The following is a 14441-nucleotide window of genomic DNA, read 5'->3' as shown; positions in this document are numbered from 1 at the left end:
AGGACTCTAGGCACATACACAGATTAACCTCTTACACACACACACGCACACACAATCATTTCAGGTCACTTTCGTTGCCTCAAAAGGAGAGGCCTCTGAAGCACAGAACCATCATTAGAGGCTTAGCTCCAAGCACCCTGGCACAGGTAAGATTAAGATCTAAATACATTGCCTGAAGACAAAGATTAACACCAAACCCCAAAGCAACTCAGCCAGCCAGAATGCATCGCTGAACAGTCAATGACAAGAAAATCAGAGGCTTTGGCAGAATGTAGTCTGCAAATGTCGCTTTCAAGGCACAGCGATGGGCAAACCCGGGCCATGCTGGGTTGTAGGGGGCGGTTTGCCATAATCTGGAGAATCTGACCCCTACAATGTGCCTTTGTTGTTTCATCACTACCATGTAAAAAGTCTGCATGGAATTCTAATTAGGAACATAGGAAGCTGCCTTATACTGAGTCAGACCCTGGTCCATCTAGCCCAGTATTGTCAACACTGACTGGCAGCAGCAGCTCCCCAAGGTTTCAGGCAGGACTTTTTCCATTCTCCTACCTGGAGATGCCGGGGATTGAACCTGGGACCTTCTGCATCCAAAGCAGGGGCTCTGCCACTGACCTACAACTTGTTATTATCATATATAATCTGGAGCCTGCAACAAAATGTTGACGTATGGGGTGCTCCTGTTCAGGGTCCCAGCTAGCCATGCCTTTTTCAGGAGACTCCATTCCATTTCACCACATCAGTTTTCTTCCCCCCCTCTGATCCCCGGCACAATATATGCTAGAAACAGAGCCTTTTTGGTTGTAGCATCTCATCTGTGGAATGCCCTTTCCAGAAAGACTCACCTGGCACTAGTCTTTGATGTCATTTCGGTGCCAGGCATTTTTATCACCCTGGGGATTTCAGTCTGTTTTTAATTGATGCTTCCACCATTCTTTATCTAGGTTTTTTGGTAGTGTTTTGTATATTTACTGTTTTTACCATTTTATTGTACTTTGCCCCAAAGCCTTTTCATAGAATCATAGAATAGTAGGGTTGGAAGGGGCCTACAAGGCCATCAAGTCCAACCCCCTGCTCAATGCAGGAATCCAAGTCAGAGCATCCCTGACAAATGGCTGTCCAGCCTCATCTTGAAGGCCTCCAGTGTGGGAGAGCCCACCACCTCCCCAGGTAATTGGTTCCATTGTCATATTGCTCTTACAGTCAGGAAGTTTGTCCTGATGTTCGGCAGGAATCTGGCTTCCTGTAACTTGAGCCCATGATTCCGTGTCCTGCAGTCTGGGATGATCAAGAAGAGATCCTGGCCTTCCTCCCTGGGACAACCTTTCAAGTACTTGAAGAGTGCTATCATATCTCCCCTCAGTCTTCTCTTCTCAAGGCTAAATATGCCCAGTTCTTTCAGTCTCTCTTCATAGGGCTTTGTTTCCAGTCCCCTGATCATCTTTGTTGCCCTCCTCTGAACCCTCTCCAGTTTGTCTGCATCCTTCTTAAAGTATGGTGCCCAGAACTAGACACAGTACTCCAGATGAGGCCTAACCAGTGCTGAGTAGAGGGGAACTAGTACTTCCCAGGATTTGGAAGCTATGCTTCTATTAATGCGGCCCAAAAGTTTGCCCTTTTTGCAGCCACATCACATTGTTGGCTCATATTCAGCTTGTGATCGACAACAATTCCAAAATCCTTCTCGCTTGTAGTGTGGTTGAGCCACGTATCCCCCATCTTGTAACTGTGCATTTGGTTTCTTTTTCCTAGGTGCAGAACTTGGCATTTATCCCTATTAAATGTAATTCTGTTGTTTTCTGCCCAGCACTCCAGTCTATCCAGATCACTTTGAATTTTGTTTCTGTCTTCCAAAGTATTAGCTATCCCACCCAATTTTGTGTCATCTGCACATTTGATCAGCATTCCCTGCACCTCCTCATCCAAGTCATTAATAAAAATGTTGAAGAGCACTGGGCCCAGGACTGAGCCCTGCGGTACCCCACTTGTTACCTCTCCCCAGTTTCAGAAGGTCCCATTGATAAGCACTCTTTGAGTCCAATTCTGTAGCCAACTGTGGATCCACCGGATCATTGTTTCATCTAGCCCACTTTGAGCTAGTTTGCTCATCAGGATATCATGGGGCACTTTGTCGAAAGCTTTGCTGAAGTCAAGGTATATGATGTCTACAGCATTCCCACGGTCTACAAGGGAGGTTACTTGATCCAAAAATGAGATCAGATTTGTCTGGCAGGACTTGTTTTTGACAAATCCATGTTGGCTTCGAGTAATCACGGCATTGTTGTCAAGGTGCTTCCAGATGGATTCCTTTATCATCTGCTCCAGAATTTTCCCAGGGATTGATGTCAGACTGACTGGTCTGTAGTTCCCAGGTTCCTCCTTTTTACCCTTTTTGAAGATAAGGACAACGTTAGCCCTCCTCCAGTCATCTGGCACTTCCCCTGTCCTCCATGATTTCTCAAAGAGAATAGACAGCGGTTCTGAGAGTTCTTCTGCCAGTTCCTTTATTACTCTAGGATGCAGTTCATCTGGCCCTGGAGATCTGAACTCATTCAAAGTAATTAGGTGTTCCTTGACCATATGCCTATCGATCTCAAGCTGCAATCCTGCCCCTTCAGCCTGTACTTCGCCTTTGCCAGGGGGGTCATAGACCCTCTTTTGGGAGAAGACTGAGCCAAAGTAGGAATTGAGCACCTCTGCCTTTTCTTTGTCATCTGTTATCGTTTTGCCAACCTTATTTAATAGCTGAACCACCATTTCTTTCCTCTGCCTTTTACTCTGCACGTAGCTGACGAAAGCCTTTTTGTTGTTTTTAGCATCCCTTGCTAACCTCAGCACATTCTCAGCTTTAGCCTTCCTGACGCCATCCCTGCAATTCTGTGCTATCTGCCTGTACTCTTCCTTTGTTACTTGGCCTTCTTTCCACTTCCTATATGTGTCCTTTTGTGTTTTCAGGTCATCCCTAAGCTTTTTGTGAAGCCACATTGGCTTCTTCTGTTGTCTTCCACCTTTTCTTCTTGTTGGAATTGCTTGTGATTGTGCCTTGAGAATTTCCTTTTTTAAAAGCTCCCACCCATCTTGGACTCCTTTTCTTGCTAGCATCACTTGCCATGGGACCGTACGGATCATTGTTCTGAGTTTATTAAAATCAGCTTTCCTAAAATCCAGGGTACGCGTTTGACTACACTTGGCTTTTGCCTCCCTTAGAACCAAGAACTCAAGTACAACATGGTCGCTTTCCCCCAGAGTTCCTGTAACTGCTACTTTATCCACTAAGTCATCTCTGTTGGTTAGGATCAAGTCAAGGATAGCCGATCCTCTAGTTCCTTCCTCTACTTTCTGTAGGAGGAAGTTATCTGCCACACAAGTCAGGAATTTCCTGGAGGGGCCATGTTTTGCAGAATTTGTCTCCCAACAAATATCGGGGAAATTGAAGTCCCCCATTACTACTACAATAATAGTAGTTTTCCTTGAGACCAGCATAGAAATGTCCTAAATAAAGACAAGTGACAGGCAAACTTCAAGGGCATCCTGCACAGCAATACCCCCTACCATTGATGGTTGGAAGGGATGAGGATGTTGTCCAGGTGGCCCTCTGCCAGCCTCTGTCTGCAGTGAGAAGATATGCTTAGGCAGGAGCTCTGCCAAAGTGCCCCCCTGGCACCCATGCAGGTGGAAAGCAGCCCCACCAAAGCTGCTCCATTCTCTGGAAAACAGCCATCCAGGAAAATATCCAATTGGCGGGGAAAGTTATAAAAACCCTGCTCAGATGGGGAGGGGGGATTCAGCCCACCCACCTTCTGTCCTGTCCAGCGTGAATTGAGAGGGCTGTGGTTGAAAGAACATATTCGCCTTTTCTCCCCCCACCCCAGCCTCGAGCCCACTTAGGCTTGCTCCATTCTTCTCTCACTGTCCATTAAGCCTAGATATCCACGTTTATCAGAGATAGATCAAATTACATTTGTTGGCCCTGTTTGTTGGGCCCGTTTCACTATCATTTTATAGCCCCCAACGGCACCTTTGGCAAAGCTGCAAGCCATCCATCAAGCTGCAAGCAACTGAAAACCATCACTTAACATGATTCAGTTACATGGGGCAGGGAGAAAAATGGAAAAAGTGACCAGTGCTGACCTTCAGCAGAAGAAAAGAAGAAGTTATCCCAGCTGTTAAAGCTTTAAGACTGCAGGAGAGGTTTGAGATTAAAAAGATATGGTGGAAAGGCAGTTAGAATGGTACATTTTCACACACGTTAATCCCAGCACTCAGTCTTTGCTAGGCCCAAACAGAAATAGAAATTTAACAAGGGTTGGATCACCCTTCCCCAACCTGGTGCCTCCACCCCAGATGTGTTGGACTGCAACTCCCAGCATTTCTGTCGATCGGCCATGCTGACTACAGCAGATGGGAGCTGGTCTAGAACATCTGGACAGCACCAGGTTGGAGAAGGGTGTATTAGAGCTTTCCTAAGACAAAGTCAGTTGTGCCAAAATGAACATGAACTACTTGGGATGACCTCACTACAGGGAGAGAGATAAACTGGTGGTGTGAATAGGCCCATAGTTACGATTAGAGTTGTAACATAAAATCATTTGATTTTGCCATCTTTTTAACATTTTTAATCAACTAAGGAAGACCCCCCCATTAATAGGATGGAAGATAATTATTAGTTTTTAAAATTATTTTATAAACACTGCAGATGGCAAGCACTATCTCAAAAGAGGCATCGCCCCCCTTCCCTCTTGCACAGGAGGAAATACCTCTTCCAAAATGATGTTGGAAACCCTCTTTCTCTACATCACAATGGCTGCAAGGTTATTGTATGCACAAAAATGGAAGAATGAAACAATACCAGCTGTGAGCGAGTGGATCACGAAAATGATGGAGCTGGCAGAGATGGCAAAACTTACTATTACAATTAAAGAAAGATCAGCAACTAAAGTTATGTTAGATTGGAAACCTTTTATAGAATTTGTACAAGAAATAGAGAAAAATGATATCTAAGTATGTGGTTTTTGAACTTTGAGATGGTTCTCTTTTTGTTGTTGTTAAAATTAGGAGAGAAATGAGATAATGTCTGTGAACTCAATGTATGATATACAACTAAGATAAGAAGTAGAGAATAATAATAAGCATTCGTTGTGTCAGGGGAGCCAAAGGTAGATATCGTACAATCTTAAGAGATATTTTAGTGTATGTGTATACTGTGTTTATGTTGTTGTATTTTGTTTTTGTGTGTTTTTAAAAACAAAAAAACAAAAAAAAACACCCCAAAATGATGTTGGCTACAAGACAGGCACACATCATCCAAAACCAAAGAAATTCTTTTTCTTTCTGCTTCGGAACTACTGGTTTTACCCATATGCGAATATGAATCCACTTATGCAAATTTAAATTGATCAATTGACTAAAACCCGTGTGATTAATTGGCTACACTTTCTTTTAATCAGGCAACAGCTCCAGTCACTAACATTCAAGTCACAGCCAAGCAGCACAGGCTAAAATGGAGTCTCCACACAAGCATCTTCTGGCCAGAAGCCCAACAGCTTCCAGGGCGGTCATGCTTCAGGGTGATCATATGAGATCCAGGCCAGAGACAAATGTATATTTAATTAAAAGCGCCCCATTCTATAGCTTCACAGTCCACTGTTATGTACCCATCCATGGAAGCAGCAGTACATAGAGATGTCCAACACAAGTTATCAGGGGCGATGCAAAGAGACAGACATCTAATGTTAGTGCTAGGAGGCTCCACTATCATCTGCTGCTTTGTGTGAGCAGTCTTTCCAAGGTCAGATTGAGTTCAAAAGAGCAGCAAAAGAAAGCAGAAGGTTTCGTTTCAAAAGATATTCAGCTGTAAAGGAGACCACAGTTTGGAAGGCCAAAGATTTGACCCAGGGAGAGGCTAATAGCGAAGAGAGTTACTAAACTCATACACGGAGCACATGCATGTTCATATTGCTGTAATAGGAACATTAAATGGAAAGGGGCAAACTTCCTGTAAATCATGGACAACTCGCTCATCCAGAGGAAGCTGAACAATATGTTCATCACTGTGGGAGTATTAGACAATATTATCACAATGACCCCTCAAGAGCAAGTCTGAAATGTGCAACGTTTTTGGCCACCAGACAATGCAACCAAGGATGCTGATATACAAGCATTTGGGGACGGTGTTATGGTTGCTGGTAATTTAATCTCTTTGCTCAGTATGCAACGACTTATTGAATACACAGGCATTTAGTCAGCTGTGTGGGTTAAAGGAATTCGCAAGCTCCACTGCCAAAGCTGGAAGAGACTCTGAAGTCAAGAGAATTAATAACTTTGGAGTCAAGGGTGCCAAAATGTGCAAAGTGGAAGACAACTGTTTGAACTCTGTTTTGCATTGACTTGAGACCATTCCACTGTGATAGCAACAGCAGCAGTAGATTCACCTCCACAGCCCCCCACCACAGAGCCCCAAATTCACACAAGCGGCACCTCCCAAGGAGATCTTGAGAGGGGCTACCAATCATGTATAAATAAACTGGCCTGAAGAGACCAGTGGGGTTGCCAAGAATCTGGGAACACCATGACTTACTCACTGTCTATTTACTTACTACACATATATCTGGCCTTTCTGTCAAGATGCTCAAGGTGCATTACACTTGAATACAATGGCTCGCAATTTAATAGACATGATCCAAAATGGAAGAGGGACAGAGCATCATGGGAATGAGTGAATCAATCTATGTCCAGCTGCATCACCTGTTCACTCATCAATCCATCCTGTCCCATTTCTGCATCAATCCACATTTTTGGCATGGCATAAAAATTGCATCTAAATACATCCTTGAATACATATTTACAAATGCATTTTCTGTGAAAAATGCAGATTTCTAAGTGTGTTTTCTCTCAAATGGGTAAATCAGTCTACTTCCAGTTTCTGACACTTTTGCACATGTTCACCAATACATTGTTCCATCCTGTTTCCGCATTAATCTGCACCTTTTTTTTTAATCTGCTCAAAAATCACAATTATGTACAGATTTAAATACACAGCTCTAAACATCTCTCTCTCAATACACTCATTTCTAAACTTATTTTAATATTTTGTTTCCACTGAGAACTGCATCAAATCATTCAGGAATTGCAAAGCTGGAGGCAAACAACATTCCAAAATGGATAGGGAGACATTTTTCTCCCTCTGTCCTAATTCTAGAACCCAGTGGGTTCATCCCATGAAACTGATTGGCTGGAGATTCAGGACAGATCAAAGGAAAGACATCTCCACACACCGCAGAGTTAAACTATGGAATTCACTACCACATGATGTCGTGATGGTCCCCAACTTCAATGGCTTTACAAGGGGATTGGAGAAATTCCTAGAGGAGAAGGCTATCAGTGGCTACTAGTCCTGGTAGCTATATGCTACCTCCAGTATCAGAGGCAGTATGCTTACGTATACCAGTTTGTGGGAAACGTTAGAGTGCAGTTCCTTGCGCTCATGTCCTACTTGTGGGCTTCCCACAGGCAGCTGGTTGGCCACTGTGTGAATAGAATGCTGGACTAGATGGACCCTTGGACTGATCCAGAATGACCCTCCTTATATTTTTATCTTCTCATCTCCAAGCCACACATTTGTCTGGAAGGTAAGGATCAAGTTAGTTCATATCTGAATGCACAAGGACTAAATTCCTCAAGCACCCCTGAGAGGCAAGAGGAAGATGAGCGAATTTGGGTATTGAATTTTACATGTTGTTATATAACAAACAGGTGTACTGGCTGTAGATGTATGCAGTTTGGGGAGGAGACATGTGGCAGTTGGTCCTAGCCAGGCCGATAGTAGGTCCTTGCTATCTCACTTCTCCCTCTGGTACAGCTGGCTGGAATGGCTACTGGTGAAGGCATTTCTGGGAAGGGAGAAGCCAAACGGCCCAAGCCCAGCTGATGGTGGGGAGGTTGCTGTCTCACTTCTCCCCCAAATGCAGCCAGGTGGAATGGCTGATGACAGAGGTGGTGCTTAGAGTGGAGGAGCCAAATAACAGTTGGTCCCAACCAGGCCAATGGAGAGGGCCTTGTTATCTCACCTCTCCCTCTAAGGCAGCTGGATGAGAAAAGAAGAGCCAAATGGTTATAGAACAGTATTGGCTCCAGATATAAGGGGCTATTATCCAGCCCCTGCTGCCCCCCCCATTGTAAAAGAATTTAAAAAACAAAATGGCACCTGGAGTGGCCACTTCGAAGACCTTTTGACCCTTTTGGAGCTCCATAGCCACTCCAGACACCTGATTTATTTATTTATGTATTTATTACTTATTTATTCAGCACCACAGGGTGGGGGAGGTGCAGCCCATGGGGCAAAAATGGCCCCCTGACCTCTTGAGGTTGGCTATACACACACACACGCGCACACACACACACACAGCTCTGGCTGCTCCGTGCATGTAGATCTGGATTTGGGCTACGAAATAATAGTTAATCTGCATCTAGAGCATGGGGATGCAACCACCATGTTCTGAACTACAGCTCTCATGACACCTGGCCATTGGCCAGGCTGGCAAGGGCTTATGGGAGTTGTAGTCTAAAACATCTGGGGGATACCAAGTTGCCTGCCTCTGCTCTAGAGCAGGGATGCAGAACCTCTTTCAGCCCAAACGTCACATTTCATTTCAGAGAAGGTCTCAGGGGCCGCATCCCAGTGTTGGGTGGAGCTAAAAAGAAAAGGGGCAGGGCCAAAAATACCAGCAGAGTTTCACTTAAAGCTCTTAATAGGGAGGGATCATAGCTCAGTGTGATAGAGCACATGCTTTGCATGCAGAAGGTCCCAGGTTCGATCCCTGGCTTCCCCAGGTAGGGCAAGGAAAGAATCCTGCCTGAAACCCTTGAGAGCCTTTACTGCCAGTCAGTGTCGACAATACTGGGCTAGATGGAGCAAGGGTCTGACTCAGTAGGCCAATCTACATTGCACCCACCATCACAATGAATTCAGTGTCCTGTCTGGTTAAATGCTCTCACATTAAAACATGATTATCCACACTCACCCATTTTCCCCATTGTGGTGCTTCATCGAATGCGCAAGCTCGGTTCACACTCGAGTGCTGTGCTGTTTTCCTGCTCTTAAAGATGGAGGCTCTCATTGGAGGATCAGAAACTCTTCCTGTTTCTGCTGATTCCACGCCCACCACGCTCACAACACTCAACGGCCCCATGTCGTCTTCTGGCTACTGATCAGATAGCTTCCTCAGCCCTCAATGTTTCCTCAGCAACAAGGAAAGGGCTGGATGTGCGTGCTTGTCTGATCTTGGAAGGTAAGCAGGGTCAGCCCCAGTCAGTAGTTGGATGGGCAACCGCCTGGGAGTCAGGCTTCCTGCATTGAGCAGGGGGTTGTTCTATCCCTTCAAATGAGACTTATGTTTTACCCCCCCATCCCCCGCTTCGGGGGGGGGGTAATTAAGATGTTATCTTCAAAGAATTGTGGCTTCTCCATGGTGGTTTTTTTTTTTCTAATTCAGGCATAATCTTCAAAGATTCAAAAATTCGAAGATTTGAAGCTTCAAATCTTCGAATTTTCAAATCTTCGGAGATTTGAAGCTTCAAATATTTGAATTTTTGATTCTTCGAAGATCATGCCAGAATTAGAAAAAAAAAATCACGGAGAAGCCACGATTCTTCGAAGATAACACCTTAATTTTTAAAAAAAATCCAAAGTGGGAGATAGGAGGGGTAAAACTTAAGTCTCATTTGAAGGGATAGAACAACCCCCTGCTCAATGCAGGAAGCCTGATTCCTAGGCAGTCGCCCATCCAACTACTGACTGGGGCTGACCCTGCTTAGCTTCTGAGATCAGACAAGCAGTGCACATCCAGACCTTTGCTTGTTGCTGAGGAAACATTGAGTGCTGAGGAAGCTATGCAATCAGTAGCCAGAAGATGACATGGGGCCGTCGAAAGCTGTGATTGGACAGGAGGGAAATACAAACACTACCGTGTATGGACAGGCAGGGGAGGAGACTACAACCAGATACGGTAGCGAAGGCAGAAAATCAGAGCACATTAAGGGGAAATACTGGGATATCAAGGTATTGAAAGCGGGAGCACGGAAGCCAGAAATTCCAGTTCCAATGCGAGGCAGGTACTGCGTAGTGTGAAAGACAGGCAGTGAAACCTCAATGGAAGCGAAAAAAAACCCATAAGTGTTGATCGGCCCAGTGTCAGGCAGATTCCTATGTTCGTATGGAGTTTGAGTCCAAAATATCAGAGGTTGGATCCAGACTTAGTTAAACTTAGAGTACACCCATTGAAATCAATGGCACTTAAGTTAGTTGCTGTGAATGACTGTCTAATGTCAGTGATGGACTGGATGAGGGTAAAGAAGCTGAAGCTCAGTCCAGGCAAGGTGGGTAGGGTCCATAGCTCAGTGATAGCAGCTGTCAGTCAGTGTTGACAATACTGGGATAGATGGAGCAATGGTCTCACTCGGTAAAGGCAGCTTCCTATGTTTCCTATGTTTCTTACTGCATTAGAGAAGCATTTCAACCTTTCAAAAAGGGGAGAAACTGCACAAGAGCCAGGAAACCGCCAAACTATCAGTGGTTGGGGGAAGGGGAGTGCAGTCTGGGGAAGGGGGCATGGCCTTCTGGGTAAATCCAGAGGGCTGGATTGGGGCTCCAGACCTGAGGTTCTGCACCCTGCTCTAGAGGAGGCACCCTTCAACAGCCACTTTCCTGAACTGTTCCCTATATATTTTCCAGACATCTGAGGGTTTCAGCTTGCAAGGTAGTGGGGGGGGGAGAGACAGGAAGGGGAGGTTAAATATTAAGCAGACCTATGAAATTTGCATTCCTTTACAGATTGTTGAATAGACTACCATTAATTCAACTTGGCCTATTTATTTGCCAACATCGTGCGTTATTATTTATTACACACACAAAAACCTCTAATAGCAAACGATCGTGTTAATTTTCACTCGACAGGGTCACACTTAACCTTTCTGAATTATGCCCTTTAGTGGGTTGACTTAAGATTATGCTAAATGGGGAATAATAGATAAATACTTTCTCAAGACATTCATCCATTTCCCCCAAACATGTACGCTGGCCCTCATTCAGACATTCCACCGAAAACAGCAGCTCATACACTATTTAAATTGCTGTGTAAATTCTAATGCCACTTCCATTAGACATGGAGGAAACAAGATCTTCGTCTCGGGACTTGGTCTACAGTTGTTGAAACTTCACTATGCAAGAACGCCCCTGAGGAGGAAATATCGCTGGAATTAGAAGCCACAATTATTCCAAAACTAACTGGTTGTACAAGGAACTGAATATGTAATAAGGGCTCAGAAATGCTAATGTTCTGACATGGTGCTGTACTTGGTCAAGGTGCAGGGACTAGCACACCAGTGTACTCACCCGAAGTCTCGATGGATGTTAGCTTTGGGGTGCCTGCATACCACTAACTGCACTCGTGGGATGAATCCTCAGTTGAGGAATGATCTGGGGAATATTTGGGGAGATAATCCTGCCAGGTCCCAAAAGAGCTTATTTTCACACAGTCAGCAGATCAACGAATGAGTACACGAAGAGGGGACATTGCCAGTATCTGGCAAATACAAAAAAGGGACAAAACCACAGGATTCTAGTAACTGAGCAAAGGAGTGCCACACCGAGGCTAGATCAACACTTGTGCTTTTTATTGGTATTGAAGTGTGCTGATAACTGTTGGGGCACACTTCACACACTCCTTATACTGCTTTTTTAGCATTATTTCCCACTCTTCATTCCGTATTATCCAAAATATCACAAGAGATGTCATTGTGTGTGCTGCAAGGTATACATGTGCAATAGTACTCTTGTTCCTTTTGTTGACTTTTGTGTACTGTTTTTAAGCGGTGTTGTTTTAAGCTGTATTTTGTTCTTGGGGGTTTTTTAAGACTGTTTTTAGTTCAAAGTTGTTTTTAGTTATACGTTGTTTATATATACTGCCCATATGTTTTTATGTAAACGGTTTTTAAACTTTGTATATTGTATTTTAATGTTTTAACTTTTGTAAACTGCCCAGAGAGCTTCAGCTATGGGGTGGTATAGAAATGTAAATAAGAACAAGAACAAGAACAGGGGGAGGGGGAGGGGGAGGGGGAGGAAGAAGGATATGGCATTACCACGATGGGATCATTTTGGTATGCCATGAGGTATAGATCTGGCCCAAGTTGTAACAATGAGATGCTCAGGCAGGACAATTGAAATGGAAGAAGGAAGATTTACACTAATGGATCATGGGTGAACATGTCACCTAACCTCAATTATTCAACTGATTCAACAAAGATCTAGCTCCTGGCAGCATCAGAATAATTCTCTTGATGAACTGTCATAGAAACATAGCAGTTATGGTACTATGATGATGATGGCAGTAGGAGATCTATGCCTGTTTCCCAGTGACCAGCATTTGATAACCATGATACTTGACAAGGTTTATCTTCATAGATCATTGTTGCTGCTGATGATGATGATGATTTTATTTAATGAATTTTTATCCTGCCTTTTAGGTTGTTCACCCTCCCAAGGCAGCTTACAAAGCAGTAATTAAAGCAATAACATTGTAAGATTTCAAGCCATTAAAACAATGAAATAGCATAACCAACATTAAATATTACTAAAAGAACAGCAGCAGGTAAAACCATTATCAAAACACAGTGCCAAAAAATCACCCCAAAACAGACTGGAATAAAACAAAAGTTTTTAAGGGCTCTCCTAAAAGCCAATAAAGAGAGGGGGCAACCATCCCTGACTGGGCACCAAAAAACCAGAAGAAGGTGAGCATCCAAAGTAGATCACAAAGAAGAGAAATGGGTTCTCAGGATGCACAAATAAATTTATTGTAGGAAGCCCTAATGTACTGTAGGGCTTCCTATAATAAATTAATTTTTGCATCTTAACCCGTTTCTCTTCTTTGTGACCTGATTGGTCACCACCACAGAGAAGGCCCTCTACCCAGTACTCACCAGCTTTATACCTCCCTCTGGAAGAGAGGGATGTAAATTCTGTTCAGCTGGCATTTTGATAAGAACTTACCAGGTTTGCAGTTCCCAATTCAATATACAAACAGGATGTGGTTATTCATACTTCCAGAATTTTGTGATGCAGTTCTCCAAAGCAAAGAAAATGTGCACAAAAATGCATTACATTAAGGAAAACTGCTTGCAAAAATGCATAGGTTAGGAAAAATGCAAACCAAAATGCATACGAATTTTCATTCAGACTTTTAAAAAAATGATGTGGAAACAGGACAGAATGAACTTAAGAGTGGAAGGGATCCATCCCTACTCATCAGTGGACCAGAGAGTAGGGACCCCGATGCCTATCTTAAAGCTTACGCAGGTACATATGGGTGTATGTAGATATCCTGATCCCAAACCATTTTGATGATACCATCACCTTTTGCATGCTTGGAAATGTAGTTTAGTTACAAGTGACAGGTAATTAACAGATCTGGGAACACCACTGCCTGGAAGATGAGGTACAGTGAACAGCTAACTGGCAAAAGTATTTACATCGAAATATGGAGACAGCATATGTAGTCTCTGTATTCTGATGTCATGCACCATTCAAGAGAGCCCTGGCCAGTTTGATACACCCTACTATTGCTTACTATCTCATTTTTCAAAGCCACATAATGGACACATAATGAGTTTTACTGTATATGGAAAGTGTGAATGCTGCTGCCTTAATTGATCTGGGTTTATGCTCTTTGTACATTATTAAAAGAAAGAAAGAATAATCCTGCCTGCACATCTGTGTAAAGGAAGATTAAGAGAACTCAGTGCCCTGGAAATAGAAGATCTTTGCGTCCGCAAAGGACTGCCATTCTCAGCAAGGCCTGGAAAGCATAACAATCCTCACACATGACACTGCCCACATCTGAAAGGACATAAACATTATCTAAACACTTGAGAGGACAAACCACCCTGAACCAATTTTTCCCAGATCTTCATGCATCCAGAGTTTGAGACTTCCTCCAACCCCAGCCTTGCATTCCAAACAATAAAGCCATTGTGGGTTGGTGTTTCAAAAACTGAGTCTTGCATCCAAAGAAATGAATCTGAGTGCAGTTGCATACGCTCCATCCCTCCCTATTTTGCTAGGGGCAGTTCTGGTTTTCTGGTACGTGTCCCTCATAAATCACTGTCCTCATTTTGTACTTCGGGGGAGCCTTGATTAGAAATGTTGTTTGTGTGAGTCAGTAGAGTAGTTATTCTTCAGGTCTCAGCTCCTCCCCCCCCACAAAGACTCTAGAACAGCCTTCCCAATCTGGTGCCCTCCAGATGTTTTGGACTACAGCTCCTATGATCCCTGACCATTGGACAAGCTGTCTGGAACCAATCGGAGTTGTAGCCCCAAATATCTGGAGTGCACCAGGTTGAGGAAACCTGCTCTAAAAGTTCAATCCCTAAAGGTGGGAGAAGCA

This window comes from Heloderma suspectum, chromosome 11, assembly GCF_057233095.1.
Source record: "Heloderma suspectum isolate Gila_16-S chromosome 11, 16-S_ref, whole genome shotgun sequence".
Classification (NCBI taxonomy): domain Eukaryota; kingdom Metazoa; phylum Chordata; class Lepidosauria; order Squamata; family Helodermatidae; genus Heloderma; species Heloderma suspectum.
Note: the sequence above shows the minus strand (reverse complement) of the source record.